Source organism: Embiotoca jacksoni, unplaced genomic scaffold (genome assembly GCF_022577435.1).
Source record: "Embiotoca jacksoni isolate LCO1_2020_lvr unplaced genomic scaffold, fEmbJac1.0.p SCAF_14, whole genome shotgun sequence".
Taxonomy (NCBI): domain Eukaryota; kingdom Metazoa; phylum Chordata; class Actinopteri; family Embiotocidae; genus Embiotoca; species Embiotoca jacksoni.
Window position 1 is genome coordinate 14,641,830 of NW_027185274.1, and position 16,704 is coordinate 14,658,533.

The 16,704-nt window shown below is 44.4% G+C and overlaps 1 protein-coding gene across 1 annotated transcript in view; it reads right to left on the reverse strand.

The window, feature by feature from the left end:
* The window catches only part of sipa1l3 (signal-induced proliferation-associated 1 like 3), a 70,974-nt gene extending 57,421 nt beyond the window's left edge, over positions 1-13,553 (reverse strand). Inside the window, exon 1 of the mRNA XM_069148157.1 lies at positions 13,396-13,553. The gene's annotated coding sequence lies outside the window, so the exon portion shown is untranslated. The remainder of the gene's footprint in view (positions 1-13,395) is intronic.
* Between the last annotated feature and the right edge of the window lie 3,151 nt (positions 13,554-16,704).

Below are 16,704 nucleotides of genomic sequence, written 5' to 3' on the forward strand. Positions count from 1 at the left end.
TTATGCAAACTTACACAAAACAAAATTAAACAATGACGCTGATGCAGATGATCATAAATTGTGAAGGAAGGGTAAAAACTCACGCACAGGACATTTCTCGGCAGTAAGACAAAGAGCCCTCGCAAGCAACAAACTATCGGCTCATCCTGGGAAGAGGATTTAAAGCACTAAGCTCACCGTTTTGGCAGGAGACCCTGAGATGGTGTGCTAAGTGGGTTAAAGCACACCCCAGGTCTCATAATCACTCCGGCCTCCGCCTCCCCCTCCCTCTCCCTCTCCCTCTCCCCCGCCTCCTCCTTCTCCGTCTGCCAACACCAGCCTAGGGGAGCAATTCCAAGTCCCACAGAGTACTTGGGAGATGCTGAGGTAGAGGGAGTTAGATTAAATAGAAAAGACGTGTACCAAAATGTGAACATGCAACTTCGTCTGGACAAAACCAACAGTCTCCCTTGCCTGAGGGGACGCATCTTTCTTTTACAGCGGTCAGCTGCTCTTCCCCTCACACTATTATGATGTCTAGTGTTTCCTCCTCCCTTCCCTTTCCCATCTCCTTTATTCGTTGACATACTCTTGTGTGTGTGTGTGTGTGTGTGTGTGTGTGTGTGTGTGTGTGTGGAGGTAAAATTGTGCATCTCTGTGACTCTTTTTATGAATCAGATTTAGTTCAAGAAAACAAATGGTGTCCCCACACCCGAGTCCCTATCCAACACTCACCGGCACAAACACATACACCCCCACTTCTCACACAATGTCACACCAGACAGACAGGGTGGTAACATGAGTGCACGGTGAAACTGTAGCGCTGCAGCTCAGCGGGCCTATAGTCCCAGGCCCCAGAGGGACCAGGCAGTGTTTGCCTGCAGGACTTTGCCTAGTGAGAGCAAACAAAGTACAGTAGGTCCATTGAGACGGAGCTGGAACAGAAAGCTGTGAGAAAAGAGAAACAAAGAACGCAGCCAACAAGCAGGGAAATTAAACCTGAGCAAATAGCAGCAGAGGTAGCTCTCAAAAGGTAACTCCACACTGTACTGTGTATTTGTTAAATGCATAAATGCTGGGTGCCAAAATACAACACGGTCCCTATCCATGCTTTTTTGTCATCCCCGTTCTCTCTCTCTCTCTCTTTAAATCACTGATCACAATTTAGTTGTACAACTGATGACGAATCCTAAATCAAAGTTTCTCCTCCTCGTTTCTGATCGCAAGAAGTCTGATCCTTCTAAAGGTGAACACCAGACGAAAACAATACTGCAACATGAAGGAGGCTGACAGCAATACACCAATAATACAAGCGTAACAAGTTGTGACATCGCTCATCAGATATCATATTGTTAATCTTTCTTCTTTTTTTCCTCCTTTCTCTTGTTTTCTTGTCATTTTTGTTGTTCATGGTCCCTATTGTCCCTTTTCTTTTAACTGAAGTGGACTTATGTGTCCAAAACATGTGTGCACTCGTAAATGCTGCACTCACAAACACACTTATGCAAAGGAGAGGCATGTGGTGAGTCCAGGTGAACTCAGTCTATTCAGAGGACATTATAAAGAGGGGTTTGTCTTGACTGAAAGAGGATCACAGGAGCAAGGTGTGGCTCCTTTTAACTCACAGGGGCATTGTGTGTGTGTGTGTGTGGGGGGGGGGGGGGGGGGGGCTCTTTGACTACCACACATGAACACCCTATTGGCAACGCTAAGTGGAGAGACGAAGGATCCAACTAAAGGTCTGTCGATGCCTTTGCTGTCTGTCGAGGTCAACCTCTCCACTGCCTTAAAACTCCTTTAGGTCTAAACCAGCATATGTTTCGAATGCTAAAGTAGCCGTAATAATTTAGGAATGATTATTGGTTTTAAGTTGCAGTATCAAATCACACAGGGAGGGTGGGGGGGAGGGGGAGTTTAACACACCGATTATAGAGATCTCAACCCTTAAAAACTATCTCGGGCATCCGGACCGACGGCGGCATCTCTGAAGTGGAATTTGTCCAGTAATAACAGCGGAGTCGAAGGTGTGTCTGTTCCAACCAGCCTCAAGGGAAACTCCAACGGGGGGGGGGGGGGGGGGGGGGGGGGGGGGGGGTGTACCACCAGATCACCATCATCACTCTGCTCCTCAAACTTGGCTGCAGCTGCAGGACCAGAGATCGCAGTGGAGCGCAGTGCGGCTGCCACTTTGCGCCCTGCGATGCACAGTTCAGTCGTCGCTGTCGCGGGCCAAACTAGTGCAGAGAGCCGTCACAACAAGCCAAGTCCATCCACCGAGTTGTCTCTCCTTCTCCCTGCGTTTGGTTGAAAGCGTGCCGTGAGTCCAGGGTGTGGTCCCACAGCAGCGCATGCACTTACACTTGCGTGTGCACCCGCACCGAGCTGCGCACGTGCTCGCGGCAGGCGGCAGCGTACACTGGCCTACTTGTCCTCCAGGCATACTGCCGAGGTGTGGAACTAAAAACATTTGGCCAATGACAAAAATGTTGAGAAGAAAAATGGAACAAAATGGATGAAAGATGAAGAGAGGGGAGGACGTGCGTTCGAAGAAATAATAAAGGACATTTCGGGAAATGTGCATAATTCGCTTTTTTGACAATACCACTCTGTGTCTAAGCGGCTGCCTGAATGATCAAGGCTCACACTTGTTATCAATCTTCTTATCTAACTCTCAGCAGAAAATGAAGTGCATTTCCCAAAATGTTGAATGTTATTAGATTGTGAGAGGAGAGAAAAAAAAAAAAAAAAAAAAAAAAAAAAAAAATCCACAGCCTGGAGGCTTCCCATGGGGCTGACAATACTCCGGTCCAACTCAGACGTGGGAACCACTGGAAAAACAACTGTGCATATGAGTGTGTACCAGTGTATAAAAAGGGGAGGGGTCGGTGTGTGTGTGTGTGTGTGTGTGTGTGGGCGGGAGGGGGAGGGGGAAATGGGGGGGGCGTCTGGAGTAGTTACATGGCAGAAATGTGCTTAATGGATGCAGCCATGTGTGTGTTGAGGTGTTTGGGCTCAGAGCAGCGACAGAGTTCATGTCTGGGAGAGGGGAGAGATGGGGGGGTGGAGGGGGGAGGGTTGCTAAGTGCATGTCTAACACAGGCAGAGGGGAGCGTTGTGGGTGTTTAAGTGTCTTCAGGCAACAAAGTGGGTCAAGGGAGTTTCAATCAAGGACAGGGGGGGGGAGAACAGTGACCTTCCACGAAGAAGGAGAAGGAGAAGAAGGAGAAGAAGGAGAAGAAGAAGAAGAAGAAGAAGAAGGAGAAGGAGAAGAAGAAGGAGAAGGAGAAGAAGGAGAAGAAGAAGAAGAAGGAGAAGAAGGAGAAGAAGAAGAAGAAGAAGAAGAAGAAGAAGAAGAAGAAGAAGAAGAAGAAGGAGGAGAAGGAGAAGAAGGAGAAGAAGAAGAAGAAGGAGAAGAAGGAGAAGAAGAAGAAGAAGAAGAAGAAGAAGAAGAAGAAGAAGAAGAAGAAGAAGAAGGAGGAGAAGGAGAAGGAGAAGAAGACACCTGGCTGCAGCACGGAGACAAAATATCCGCCGTCTCCTGCTCTAAACCTTTTTGTGTTGCTTTTCTTAATCGTACCCGATTACAGCGAGAGGCGATCCGCTCCACGTACACCCTCTCCAGAGACGAGCACACAACAGTATTTCCTCCACAGATTCACACAACACTCCCTCGCGCCGTCTCTCAGGCTCCCTCCTCTCTCTGCAGGGGATTGTATCACATTCACACTTTTGTAAATAGTCACTCGCTTCCACTGTGTTTCTTTTTTTTTTTTTTCGTCCTTCTTTCTTTTGACATCATCATCATAACTTCTCAGGTAAAGCCTCGCCTGACACACTTGAACTAGACGGTTATCTAATCAGAGCTCGGCGTCGGAGGTCATGGGGAAAACGGGGAGAGAAACGGGAGGACGAATCGGGGAGGTGAAAGAGGAGAAGGAAGGCACACGAGCTGGCTTTCTTCTCGCAACAGACCTCCGTTTCAGTCTCTCCCTCTGTCGGTCCTCCCATCCCTCCTCCCCGTCAAGCCGCTTCTCTCCCTCCGAGTTATCAGCTCATCCGTCTCCTCCTCTCCCCCTCTCCCACGATGATAACAGCCTTGGCTGGTGCGTGTAGAAACACCCAAACTCCTCCACCGCTCTCCGGCCTGTGGTCTTTTGGGACAGTGAACAAGGCTGCGCTCACTCCAACACGCGCAGAAGTTGGAAAAACAGCTGTTTCGATCGCCGTCTGAGGTTACAACAAACCATTACATTGATAATCAATGCATTTCACATTTGCCCCGGAAATTAAAAAAAAAAAAAAAAAAAGAGCGTTCACCGCATAGACATGCCTTACCAGTCACTTTCAGCAGCGCGGTGCGTGATCTGAAAGCGGCGAAAGCCAAAGTCTGTAGTGTGGAGTGGATTAAAAACAGTCAGAGAGCTGAACAATGCAAGTGTTTCAAGAGGTGGCATCAGCACAGCTAATTACAATACTACTAATTTAATCAGGCACTTGAATAAACAGCCCTTGAAGGCATACAAGTTTTCATGTGTAGTAGCTCAGGAAACATCTGTGCAGGCTCAGCAAAAAAAAAAAAAAAAAAAAAAAAGATTAAAGAAAAAAAAAAAGATGTGTATGTGTGTTGTGCTGGATGAACAGATCCTTTACTTGGAGGGAAGTGAAGAAGTAGGAGTCACACTCGAGTTTCTGGATCTACACTATCTACTTTCAGACAGTATCCTGTTCAGAGAACGTAAAGCGTGGACGCGATCGCAGTGAGCTTCAGTACTAATGTCGGCTCCTTTACGCATCGGGGGAACAACGAAGAAACGACACAAAACGCCAGCGAATATTTCACGTCAAAACTATTTCTATTGAAAGCGACGGGAATTTGCGACAGTTGCAACACTAATTAAAAAAAGAAAAGAAAAAAATAATCGACTGGACTGTTCTTCGGGGTAACATGATGGGTTCAACATCATTCAGTGGTGACGATCTTTTCCTGATCCTGTTGACTCTACAAAGCGTGAGGAGATTTTGGGGGTACATCCTATTTTAAAAGGAAGGAAGGAAGAGTTCCACCACCTCGTATGGAGGTGAAGCTCTTTACCACGACCGAAAGTAATACATCAACGGCTCACTATCCCGATAGTCTAATTGTTGGGTGATGCTACTCCATACGTCATCTTTGTGACCCTGACGTTGACATTTTTGTGATTGGTTGATGCCTTTATATGACACTGCTGTGATCCTGCAAAAAAAAAAAAAAAAAAAAAAAAGGTCAAATCAGCTTAAACTTGTGCAGATTTGCAACGCAACCGTGTTCGCTGTTCAAATCCATGCGAGCGCACAATTCTGGTGTACGACTCTGTGACTCGAATGGCATAATTCGAATGTTTACCAGGTCGTCGTTGTGGTGAAGGATGTAATGAAAAGTAAAACCCGGGCGGCGACTTGATAGCCAGGCGGTTGGAGTTTGTACCACATGGGCACATTTATGTCCTGAGCAATGAGTCCACAGTTTGATCCGCAGGTGGTTGGACCTTTGTTGCACGTCAATCCACTTCTCTCCTTCTCTGTCCATCTCCAATGTCAAATAAATGCATTAAATGTCATTAAAAAATAGTCCCGAGGAAAAAAAAAAAAAGAAAAGTAAAATCCTTCCTCACTATAAACCACCAAAATTACTATCTCTCTCTATCTCTTTATCTCTCTCTCTATCTATATCTCCACACACATAAACAATTGCATTCTATTCAAAGGTTTAAAAGGCGCCAATGCCGCTGTATACTGTATGTTTTGAAGAAATCCCCTTCTGTCCCTCTCATTGAGCAGACTCAACACATTGTCTGCACTGCCACGCCTCAGCAACAGCATAAACACATTAGCATACCGTCCTCTCTGTGAGCACAGCAGACTAAATGAAAATAGCCCACTAAATAACCCCCATCCCAGTATCAAATCTGATTTGGAAATGAGGAGGGGGAAAAAAAAAAAAAAAAAAGAGGCACATTTTGATACAGTACCATTATAAACCGGGATGAGAGGTATTCATGGAATGACCACATGCTACACTCAATTAGCATTAAAACAATGGCGCCACAGTCAGCAGTCAGTAGCTTGAGATGTGTGCTGTGAAGAGGCAAGAGGCACAGAGAGACTGTATGGCTGTGAACATAAATGATTTAAAAAAAAAAGAAAAAAAAAAGAAGGGAGCACTTTTGATGAAGTTTCATAAACAATTTCACATTACAAAAAACAACCTTAAAACATCTTCACACTAACTCACCCACTCCCAACATACATGCATGAGGCCCAGCATGTGTGCGCCGGGGCTGCGTTTCAAAAGGATATGCAGGTCACTGAAAACAAAACATGCCGAGAGACAGAAGAATGGGGGAACATGCAAATCTATCTCCATGTTTCCTGACGGCGTTTGGTGCTGCGCCCTTTTTTTTTTTCTCCGTTTTCCTTAACGTGCAGTTTGAGGCAGCGGGTTCCTCTCCGGAAACAAAGATGAGCTCATCTTAAACTACCCCAACAACGAATGAGCAAAGAAAACGTCGGGGATATCAGCCGCATGCCGGAGACGAACCGTGCGGCATTTTTCTGAGCCTCGAGAGGAATGTGTTTTTTTCTTTACCCACTTCCTGTGAACTGGTCATTTGTTTTTTTTCGTGACAGATCTCCTCTACGCAAGGCCACTTCTCTCCTCCATGCCTCATGTCTGATTCACCGCAACACTCATCTCCACCGCACACTTGCATCCTCCTCAGCACACACACTTCCTGTCCAACAGCTTGACCTCCAACAGGCAGCACACTACAGCCTTTTGTCGAGTCAGTGACTGAGATCACTGACTGAGATCAAGGGCTTTTTTTGTGTGTGTGTTTTTTTTAACCTCCTCTTTCACGTTTACATTTTTCATTTCTTATTTCAAATTTGACTGTCTATGTCCTTAAACTTCAAATTTAAATCGGGAAGAAAAAGATTTAACAGGATCTATTGTCAGGAATGGAATATAATATTCCTAATTTTGATTAAATTAGTGTATGATCACCTGAAACTAAGAATTATAGGGTCTTCATTGCCTCAAAATGAGCACCGAAATATACCAAGGGAGTGGGTCGTCTTCTTGTTTAGTTTTTTTTTTTTGATTGATCGTCCAAAAAGTAGTGAAAAAACAAACAAACAAGTGCTCTAAATTTCTTAAGGCCCAGTTGGATTTACATTTTTTTGTAGTGTGACCCTCACTCCTAATCCCAAAGATATTTAGTTCACTGTAATATATGAGAAACAAAATGTCACGTCTGAAACAATGAATGAATGAACTATAACTATGTGCTGCAGCTCAGAGTAACACAGATAGCAAGTGAGCTTATGACTTGACAGTGATGGTCAAGCTCATGTGTACGAGGCACACAAGGTTAATTTACTCCTCCTCACTCCATAAAATAAAAACAGATGGGAGACGGAATCAGCTGTTTCTTTATCCAGTCATGCAGGATTTCCTGTTTCCAGAACATTTCTACCATGCTTGTGTATGATAGAGCTCACACACACACACACACACACACACACACACACACACACACACACACACACACACACACACACACCACCTGTCATCCCCATGTGTGAAGTGTCAGTTTGGGACAGATATCAAGCAGGTGTAAAAACACACTTCCCCTTAAAGCAGCAGACAAATTCAACTCCCAAGACACAAGAAGTTACCAGAATAAAGACATTACAGAGAAAGGTGGCAGCTGCCCCTTTCAGCTCCATCACGGTTCATATCAAGGGAAGGATATCTGAAGTCTCCAGAAGTCTCTGTCCCCTATAGGAGATAAAAATGCATGTATTGTCCTTCTGGCATCATCACCGGTCTCTCACGACGCAGCACTGATACAACACTTAACATCATCAGGCCATTTTGAAAGAGGCATACAAGGTAGAGAGAAACTTTACAAAGAGAGAGGAGTACCAGTCGAGAGCTCTTAATGTTATGGAGATGAGCACATTCAGTACGGCTCTGGGACAAAGCAGGCCTGTCGCCAGTTACTGCAGCTATTCCTAACACTCATGGTCTTGGATTCAGAGGGAGAATTCAGAAATAACTCAAACAGTCAGAGCTGGTCCTCTGACCGTCCTCTTCAAGTTCTCCTCTGCTTCAACAAACACAGATCCAAGTATAAACTCACTGCCTGAGAGGCCTAAGCTCTGTCTTAAGTGGATATCCATTTGTAAATCTAAAATGACCTTCACTTTGAATTGCTAAATGGACAGCCATATGTAGACCTGTGTCAATCAATCTTTATGTACAGCCCTTTGTCCAGCTGTCTAAAGGCCGTGAAGCCATGTCCCCCCCCTATAAGCCTGACCTGAGTGTTAAGTCCAATAAGGCCGTTGAAGTGTTTTGTGGATGGACGGTGAGGCTCTTTCTCTCACTCTCTCCCTCTGCCACCAATGCTGACCACGGGGAGGATGCAGGCCAACCTGTGGCAAGAAAGGCCCTCTCAACATCTGTGTTTATCCTCCAGCTAAAACCAACAGGCTATATTTATCCCAGTCAAACATTTTCAGCACAGAGGAGTCAAGAGGGAAAAAAAAAAAAAAAAAAAAAGATGCAGCCCGGGACCTGGCCTATGCAACGCCAAAGAGGCTATTCTGTCTGATAGCCAAACTGAGAGGACCATAAGCTCTGTATAAAAAAAAAAAGAAAAAAAAAAGTGCCCTCTCGGCGCTACCGGCCAAATCAGAGACGTTAACACGCAGGACTGTGATTCTGTGATTCATCCTGTTCCCCGAGAAGAAGACACAGATTGGTAAACAACACCTTGAGGGAATTTGACTTCTGAGGGAGGGAGAAGGAAAAGAAGAGGACGCAGGCTCGATAGATCAACTGCCTCCCTAGCAAAATGTTTTACAGCCGCACAGACAGCCATAAAGCACAGACTCATTTCAGGAAACGTGCCGTGCCCCTCGTTCTGTAAATCTCTGACCTCTTGACACTGTCGTGCACATTGACTTATGGATAAGATAATATATCAAAGAGAGAGCGTGTGTGTGTGTGTGGGGGGGCTGCAATCCTTTTGATGGTCTAATGCTATTTAATCTTAACCTGTACACCTGCAGCCGGACTAACACGCGTATACGATGCAGCTCTACCGAACGCACAGTCAACCCGTTTTACCCATTTATATACGAGACCCTGCACACTGTCAAGGTCTACACACAACCTTTATTCGGTTCATCAACAAGCATCACACCAGCTTCTGATATACATAATACAGTAAATTATCCAATCAATTGTCTGTATTGAATCACTGAGCAATTTACACAGCAATCTATGTATATATATATATATATATAAACCACAGAATTACATAAAACTACACCACATTACATAATTATCAAATAAAAATGTATTTTTCTGTTCTCGCGGCATACATGCTTTCTCTCGCCCACACAATGCGCTCTGGGTTTCTGTTCCGCTCTCCCTCCGACTGCCTTGTCAGAAGAATGAAATGTAGTTTAAGCATCCACATTATATCAATGATTTGCATACGGTGTGTCTGGAGTCTTTATACGTGCAGTAAGGAGGGTCTGGTCCCCAGCAGGTTGGGAGCGGAGGGCACTTTTCTCACCATGTTTCAATATTTGAACCATAATAAATAATCACAAAAACTGAATTAAAAAACAAACAAACAACAACAAAAAAAAAACACTACAATCCGATAGAGACACCTGTTCACCGCAGTCAATTCATGTCCTCCCTGCCTTTCACCCCGGTTGGGAGGAGGCTGTAATGCCAGGTGTGATGACAGATTAACAGCCAACATGGGTTTAACCTGCGTCACACTGTTGGTTTATAAGGACTGTAAAGATGACTGTGAGCCAGCAATAAACAGAGAGAGCGGTTTGACATGCGCTCTAATAAGAAATGGATATCTGGAGACTGTAGGAGACGACACTATAAATTACAGATATTCTACATGTTCAGCTTTTTCAAAACACACACACACACACACACACACACACACACGCGCACACACACACACGCACACACACGCACAAAGGTCTGTCCTCCCTCTCTGTGACCTAGCAGGATACACCCGATGATGGGGATAGATGCTGTGTACGTACGTGCGTGTTCTTCTGCACACTCTGAAAACACTCATTTCTATTAACCTTTATTTAACCAAGACGCTTTGAAGGATTAAATAGAAACCTGGCAAGAGAGTTTGCGTCCTAAAATAACAACCAGCAGAGGAGGGCTGCCAAGGTGTCGCGGTTGGGAAAGGAGAACTCCATCCACCACTGGTCTTTGCTGCCTTCAAAAACACCACGTGGGACGGTGATGGGAGAGATTTTATTGTTCTCCCAACAGATAACCACGACTGCATGCCTGTGATCGAGTTCCTGAAAATCCCACTTTGAAATAAAGGGAGAGGGGAAAAATCAAGAACTGATGAGTCACCTCTGCCGAGATAGGACACGGTGACTCAACGAAATGTTTACAAGTAAAATAAGTCAGGTGGCCCACATTCAGCTCTCTTTGAAGACCGGAGTCTTTGTTCCTGCAGCTGCTTCCAATGAAACCACAATAAGTAGCGCAGAAAATAAGATCTTCTCAAGATCACAGACTGTGAGCAATAGTTATCTGGTACCCAGGAGGAGACAACTACAAGCTGACTGCTGGAGGTGCTTTACAACGGTCTGACGTGGGTCCAAAGTCATGAAATGAGTGCAGATAAGCATGAATAAAGTGATATCACTGACACCAAAACAAACGTGCTTATACAGATAGGGTGGCGCTGGCAGAAGTTTCCAAAATCCTGCGATATTCACAGCAAAACATGTTTTGGACCAAACCCAAGGTACATGTGGAATTTCTGAACTCATCCCGCTTAAACATAATATTGAGAACACAATGTGAAAATGTGATTCCCCCCCCACCCCCCCCAACTACAACTTCAAAACTGGGTGGTTGAAAAGATCACAAATATATTGTTTTTATTTTCTTGTCTAAACACGACGTTGTTCGAGGTGAGCGGACTGATTCTGATTCAAGTCATGTGACTCAAACTGTCCGACTTGGAAAAACAGTGTAACATTTGGGAAACGGTCTGTAAATGCAAACCTTTAAGCAAAACAGAGACCCGATACTACAACTTTGAGAAAAAGACATTTAAAGAGGATTACAAAATATATATATATATGTAATAAATATCTAATGTCAGACAACTTTACATTTTCATCTTAAGGCCTCTGGTACTGTTGGCCCCTCGATAACAAGCGTCATAGGCCTCTATTATGGAAGACATTTTAAAATGCCGCTGGCAAAAAAAGCACATCTGTACCTCATAAAATAAATAAGTTCAATATAGCTGCTTCAGTCTTAGGATCCCATCAAAGTCATGATATTACCGAGACACTTTAACAGAACAGGGCCATCATTAATGTTATTACTATCACTTATGCTACTGCTACTGCTACGACACGTGAAGAAGACCAATGACGACATAACTTTGGCAGCAGCCTGCTTTAGAAAGGCCCACACAATACTGGATTCCAGCACCCCGACTATAAAATCTTTTTAAATCATAATTGCACCAACGGGCTGATGTGCGTGATATCGTCTGCATGTTTGCTTCATCTCCTTGAAGTCCCTGTTGTTTTCTTTGCGGCTTGCAAGAACATGCTGCTGCTCCTGCATTGACTAATGGAGTATGCCACGCTGAACTACACGTGCCTCTTCAATGTGAATATTTTCTGGTTCCTTTGGTCCTCCACGATAACAAACCGAATACCTTTTGGTTATGGGCTTTTGGTCGACAGATTAAATGATCCTGAAAATAATCAGTTGCGGCCCTTTCGTTAAGATTTTCAGCTAAACACCCCCCCCCTCCCCTACCCCTCCTACCCCATTGGAGTAGCACAGCGTGATAAGTTCCCAGTCTGTAAACAGGTCACTCCCTTAATTTTTCTTTTCAAACTTCCATGGAAATTTCTTGATGGAAACTCGAAACGGAGAGCATTGTGTCACTGACTCACAGCAGTCTGCTGCACAGTGATCAAAGGAAGCCGGATCTACAATATGGAGAACCGTGTCATTATTATTCAACATAAACATCAAGGATTGTACTGGGTACAGTGAAATGTGATTTCCCCTCAGACTCAACATGAAATGCAGGATTTCCCCCTTTTTTTTTTTAACAAAGACCAGTGGGGCAGTGCTGCGCTCAACACCTGTGCTCTTACAGGCGGCTGAGCAGCGGGATAACCAGGTTAAGACACTTGAATAGGATTCTGACATTTTTCCTGGTCATAATCATCACTTCATCAGTTCCACATGGGAGACAACCGGAGGCAACGATGGCGGGAGTGTGTGCGGCGCTGCCGTGCTCTGCGCTGCTCTTGCCCGACCGATCCATCATCCTGATACTCGACGTGTCATTTCCTGAGGGTCGGGGAATACAACAGCAACACGGGGGATCTCAATGAAAGGCGGACGACACGCCGAGGAAATCATCACCTCTCATTCACTGCACACACACACGTTTCTACAATGCACTTGCAAATCCTTGCACAAAGTGCACACACGTCTTTTGACAGCTGAACAGCCTCGCATGTCCACACACGCAGGAAAAGCTCGATCGACCCCTCTCTTTTACCACCGCAATTAAAAACATGTTGCACACCCTATCACGGCAACTCACTGCCGTATCCAGCTACTGAACCGCAGCTCCCAGAATACGAGCTGAACCGTACAAGCCAAAAAAAAAAAACATTTCCCGTGCGAGCTCATGCTTTAAAAGAAATCTCCGGCCAAGGCACAACTTCCGATTGCAGCACAACTACTCGAAATTCAAAGCTCGTCCAGGCTAACTAGCTGGCTAGCTCTGCTCTGCCCCCCAAACAAAGCTGCCATTGTCTGGAACTTGTAGTTTCACGGTTTTCTTTTGGCCCTCACGTCGTTGATTAACTCAGGTACGAAAAAACTACAAATTCGAAGTCTGCGGAGCCGCACGAGCATGCGCACTGGAACCTTGATGATCAGGAAGGTTGTAGAATATTTTCTAGTTCATACATTTTTTTTTTTTTTTTTTTTTTTTTTGTGCGGGTAGCGGCATATTTGAGGCTCTTTGCGTGTACTCTGCTGAAAAGGCTGGCGGTCGAAGTTGGGGAGCGAGAAGCCGGTGTAAAACGGCTCCAGGTGGGACTGAGCCTCTCGACTGAGCCGTAGTAAAAAAGAGGCTGCTGTCTGCATTGACTGAAGTTGGGTCGGCTCGGCAGCCTCTCGCTGCTTTTGCCTCCTTTGCTCGCCGACGCTTGAGTTCACTTTTTTTTCCGGCGCTTTTTGAATATCCTTCGGCTGTTTCAACTAAAACTGCCGAGAGAAAACCAAAAGTAGAGCGCACACTTCCTTACCTACACGCTGCTCCGGCGGCTCTTCTCGGCTCCTACTCCGTTAAAAAAAAAAAAAAACAATTTCTCCGGACATTGTGGAAACAGCCGTCGGACGACGGCGGGTTTGCCTTGTTCAGCGAGCGAGACGTTGCCAAAGGCTCAACCGAAACCACGGCGGAGCTGCGCCCGCACACCCACTGCGCCTGCGCGGCTTGCAGCTGGCGCAGCCCACTGATAGTAACGCAGAGGGCAAGCGCACTACAACTACTAACACTGGACACACACACACACACACACACACACTTTTAATTATCTGGTGGTGGAAGAAGTATTCAGAAGCTTTACTTAAAGTAAAAGTGAAAATACTCCATTACAAGTAAAAATGCTGCAAAAAAAAATAAAATTCCAATTTATGTAAAAGTCCTACGTATGTATAGCCTATTAGCAGCAAAATGGAATTAAAGTAGTAGAGTAAAAGGCCTGGTTTGCTCCCTCTGACTGATATATTATCATGTATGACATAAGCAGATTATTAATACTGAAGCTTTGGTGTGTAAGCAGCATGTAGCTGTTGTAGCTGCTGCAGGTGGAGCTGGTTTAAACTAGAAAACAGCAGATTAATCTGAGTGGTCGTCAGATGATTACTGGGAGACAAAAGAAGAAAAAACTAAGTTCTGATACAAAAAAAAAAAAAACTTGATTTGAATGGATGACTTTTCCCCTAATCTTTGGTGAAATATTGGATCAGTTGAACATTTATTGAAATTAAACCACGTGAGAAGTTTAGGGAGGGGGGGGGGATCAGTATTTGGTCATCTGTAGACATGTGAAATGTCAGAAGGCTAATATGTTAGAAACCCCTGGTTTGTTCTTCAACAATGAGTTGTATTTTGAAAGGCTGTTATATCATCCATTGTATCAAATCTTCATCCTAAAAGTAATTGAAATTGCCAAATAAATAGTCAAGTAAAAGTAGTGTACAATATGTGCTTCTGATTAAGAGGTGTAGAAGTAAAGACTCTAGAAGTAGGCTACCTCAAAATTGAACTGTATTTGAGTAAATGTATTTCTTTGCTTTCCACCACTAGACAGATCAATGTTTTACAGTGAGTAATCTACATGTGAGCGTATACACTGTAAATGTTCTGCTTATATATCAGGCAGGAAAAGCAGACTGATTATTTGTTGCTGATAAATGGGTCAACAGCACAACCTTGTGGTTGCTCAGCAGAATCAGTCCTTTGGTATCAGTTGGTATTTCACAAATTACTCTTAAAATAAATTCAACGTTTTAAATCTGTTGTGTCATAAACGTGGATGTTTAGCTAATTAATCTCAGTCCTCCGTCCTGTAAAAGTTTAAGATGTAATCAAGTGGAAGGATGCAGAGTTGGACAAGCTGTTTCTCGAAAAAAGCATAAAAAATAGATAAAAGGTGGACAAAAGGGGGAAATGCTGAAAACCTAATGTGCTACTTGGACTAGAGAACAAAGTATGTTTCAAATTACCCCTATTACTGAAAATGTATAAGACACTTTACCCCCCAAATAAAGATTTTGTGTTTCAGGAATTAGACACCAGGGGTCAGTATGGCTCAAAAATTGATGGGCGTGAATACTATTGTCTGAATAACCCATTGACTGATTGTAATCTGAATTGCAATGAAATTCTGATAGGTATGTAATTAGGTTTTAGATGAAATGGTCATTCTGCAGATATTATATTCTACATGTTAATTTTTAAAAATGGGTAACACTTTATGATTAATTATAATAAGGTATATAGCCACCTTAAATTTACACATGTAGGGTAAAAATACAAGACACTGTAGAACAAGGCAGTAGCAATTAGAGATTATGGACGAGTCCATTTGAAGTGGAATATATATAGCAAGTGGAAATAATAATGGTAATGCAATTTACAGTTATATTGCCAAATCGTTAGATCTCCTTTCTCCAACTGCATGGGACTTAAACTGCCATGACTCTCATTACATTACAGTAAGATGTATCAGTGTAATGTAATGTTGGCCGAGATATTGCATTAGGACAAAAGGATAACGTCCTGTTGCGTAGAATCAATTAAGTACGCATTTAATGACACTTGTCCTCTTCCTAATTATTGTAATATTGTTAATCAGCTATATCAGCTGCCAGAATGATGTAGGTCAAACAGGAGAGGTCTCCGAGACTACATTACCCACAGTGCACCAGCACAGTCCAGTCTCGTTCCAACACACTGCGGTGTCCTCCTCTCCACCCTTGCACGCCGAGCTGCACCCTGATCTGCACGCGGTGCAACGGGAGCACGGGCGTGGGCAGCCTGCGCGCGGCGACCCATCCACATGGTTAGACGATCAGCGACGGAAGAAGCACTCGCTCCCGCGTATGTGAACGGCACGCCGGTGTATTTGGATGCAAAGTCAGCCCACAGGCAGACTGACAGCTCAGAGCTCGAAATGTTACGTGTTTTTGGAGGAAAAGGCTGCTTGGATACGATGGAGCTCCGGACAGCTGGCTGAACAGCACGAACGGAGTCTGCCGGGAGCGTTATAATCTGTCGCCAAATTGGGTTACGGACCTCTTTTACTTGGATGTAAACCATACGCCCATGCGACGATGTCAGTGGATGTTGCAGCCTTCAGTGTGCAGGTTAGGTTTCAGTAAACGCCAATTGTTTACGTTTTAAAATACAGCTGGAGGACTCGAGCAGCGGCTGGATGCCCAGGCTCCAACATTCTACCCGCGTAATTAATTATCGTTCATAATTATTGTTATTGCTATTATTATTATTATTATTATTGATGGGATGGGGGTGTCGATATAGTGATAAAGAAAACATGGACACAGTGGATCTCTTTCATCGCGCGTTTCATCTCGTCCACTCGGATCACAGATACTGACGTACTGCAATGTCTCCATGCAAACCTTCGCTGACAATATTTTCCACCGTGTGACGGTTCCTGTCTTTGCTAAAGAAGTGGTGGACATTTAAAAAAAAAAAAAACCGCACCTCCTCTCCAGCACTACTGATTGATGATCAGAAAGTATAACCATGCGTGCTCGGAAAGCATCAGGATAATGAGAAATGCTGGCACCTCTGTTCTGTCTCCGGTGAAGAAGAGTTTCTTGTCTGACAGACCGCTCGTCACCATCACAAATGTAGCCCGGCACAGGCGACTGGACCAGGCCGCTGCACAGAGACGGGGGCGGGTTTGTTGTGCTCAGACTTGGCTGGATGCTGAACATGGTGCCACTTCACAGCTCTGTATTGAATACCTGCCGTCCAGCCTCCGGCTTGTTTCTCTAATTCCCCAGCTGTCTTAAAATGG